Below are 2,987 nucleotides of genomic sequence, written 5' to 3'. Positions count from 1 at the left end.
CAGTGTAAGAGATGCAAGAGATGTGGGTTCAATCCCCCAGTCAGGAAGATCCCCTGGAATAGAAAATGGCAACCTACTCCAGTATTCTTGCCTGAAAAATTCTATGGATAGAGGAGCCTGGCGGGTCACAAAAAGTCGGGCATGACTGAGTGACTCAGCACGGCACAGCAAGGAGAATTTAGAGGGAATGTAGCTTGCAGAGTTGGAGAATTATAACTTTTGTTATCACAGTTTCTGGAGCCAGTAAAAGATACTCAAATTAAGATTGAGTTCAACGACAAAGAATAATCAAATGTATGAGCATTATGTATAACCTGATGATATATAACCAGACCAAATCAGGGAAATAGACTCAAAATGTTTGTTAAGACCTCTGAAATGGTATCTAGAAAACTTGTAGTACAGTCGAAGCCTCATAGGCCCAAAGTTCCTGATTAAGTAGAGAGAAGGAAAGAGAGAGGCATGGCTAAAAAATAATTTTAAGTGTGACTTTTGACTTGCATCAAACATATAGATAATCCATAAAGTTTTGAAGAAAGAACCAGTTGAAACTAAAAGAAACTGAGCCTAGATGTTTGAAAAGAACTTTTGGTCTTCAGATTTCTATAGGCAGGAAGCAGCTGAGAAAACTGCTCAACAATCTAAAAAGAGCATGTTTTTCAAAATGTTCTTCAGAAGTGGACAATGAGAATTATGGACAGGAAAGTAGCTCTCAGGGGATGGGGCCAAAGTCTGTGGATAGCAACGGACTGAGGATACACTCCCGACAATCAAAGATAAGACCTAAAAGACAAATATTCTCCATCACAAAGTAGGGTGACTTGGAGAATTTGATCAGTCAAAGTTTCTAATTGCTATTGGAACAATGGCTGCAGTGTGATGAGCTTGTCCCTGTTTCACCATTTGTATTTTGGGTTCCTTGTGTGGGGAGTGGGGAAAAGAGGAGGGATAACTTGTTTTCTTTTAGTTCATAGGTCTCTGGGTTAAGAGACACTGTTATAGATCTACTTTGAGCTTGATGCTATGATTGGATTAGACCTTTTGGAGTCCTTGGATAAGGGTGCTTGTGGTAATTTGATTTCCTGACCTTCATTCCTCATTTCTTGTAGCATCTGCAACCTTGTCGTGGATCACCTGAGTCGTTCCTTACTCTGACTTTGTGCTTGGCCATGTAAAATTCCCATTTGACCTCTTGTAGCTCCTTTTTCGCCATGAGAAGAAATCTTCCCAGGTGTCTTTTTCTTCCATGGGAACCCTAGAATGAACACAAGAGCTGCAGAGCCATTCCAGCCAACCAACAGGCCTTCATGAAGGAAGCAGAGCTGGCCAACTGAGGCCATCCCAGATCAGCAGAGCTTCCTCAGTCAGTCTGCAGATCCCTAAGAATGAGCAGTTAAGGCAGTGGTTGTCAAACTTTTTCTTTAAAGGGCCAGTCAGTAAATATGTTAGGTTTTGAGTCATGTCATCTGGTTGTCTATAGTGCAAAAGCAGCCATAGACAATTCATAACAAATGAGAGAGCTGCATTCCGATAAAACCATTTACAGACAGAAATTCATACAATTTTTTCTTGTGTGAGATACTATTCTTACTATGATTGTTTTTCAATTACTTAAAAATGTAAAAATCATTCTTAACTCACTGGCTATTAAAAAAAATATTGCAGGTCGGATTTGGCACCAGGGCCAAAAACAGGTCACAGCAAATATTCCTAAAAATCGTTTATAGACACCTTCCTCTTGCCAAAGTTCCATTTCTTATGGTAAGTGTTCAACTTCATCCTCCTTTTCTACTTTTTTTCTCCGCCAGATCTTAGGCCATTTTATCCCCATCAGTGTACCTCTAAGTTACTTGTTATGTAAAACTACTGATATTAATATTTATTCCTTTATTTTTCTTCCATCTTTATTTTATTCTTCATCTCTAATAAGCATAAATCAAATGCTTTCCTTGAGACCTGCTCTCTCAGAAGGCCGAGTACATGGGAAAATGAACATAGTTTTCATTTAGCTCAGGTACACATAATTTACTCATGCTGATAGTATTCCCTCTTAATGTTATTAGAAAATTCTTGAAAGCAATATTGTGAGATAAAACTAAACCTTTTTTAAAAAGTGGCATTTCATACAGATAAGAATAAACAGAAGGCTGAGCTTGAGTCCATCCTATCATAGAGACAGAAAGAAATGACTAACTGATGTATCATATTTAAATGCAGCCACAAACCCAGAATTTTTCAGTGTGATTCAGCACTGCTAGTATTTCCACCTCCATTTCAGTAGATACTGACACTTAAGCTGGAGTTTACTGTGACAAATACAGAAAGCACAGTTAGGTTACTAACATCTGCACTTGTTCAAATAAATGTGCTCACCAAACTCCCTAATTTCCTTTAGAGGGGTAAAGAAGCCTACTACCTGGATTTCATCACTGACCAGGATGGAACTGAGCATCATTTGTCAAGGACAGTTTATAGCATATCCTTCAGTACATAAAGCAATTTGACATGCTAGTGGAATTTCAGACTGTGGGGTATATTTCTAGTCTAAAATCCAAATAAAATGAAGAAGGACAAAGTCAAGCATTCCTTTCACCATTTTCTTTTCTTCTTGACTTCCTTCATAATATTTTAAGCTGAAGTTTTTTGTCTTTTTTTTTTTTTTTGCAATTCCCTAGGGCAAAGATATGGATCAGAACATCAACCCTGCAATGGCTAAGTTTGATTAATTTTGATAGAACTTCAGAGGGAAAGAAAAGAAAGGAAAGGAGAAGGAGAAACAGGGAGAAGGGTTGGGGGAGAGGAGGTAAAGCCAGAGAGAGGGAAGGAGGGCAGAGGAAAAGGAGAAAGGGAGCAGGGAAGAGGGAGTGGTAGGGAGCAAGAGAAAAAGTAGAACCTACATTAGAGAATAAGGGCAATTTTCCCTAAAATCTCCTAGATACAGAGGAAATAGGGAGCTGTCTCAGTTCCTGCCTAGTAGAAAAGACTTA

Source organism: Giraffa tippelskirchi, chromosome 5, assembly GCF_054371585.1.
Source record: "Giraffa tippelskirchi isolate mGirTip1 chromosome 5, T2T-mGirTip1v1.2.pri, whole genome shotgun sequence".
NCBI classification, from domain to species: domain Eukaryota; kingdom Metazoa; phylum Chordata; class Mammalia; order Artiodactyla; family Giraffidae; genus Giraffa; species Giraffa tippelskirchi.
This window is presented reverse-complemented; position numbering follows the sequence as displayed.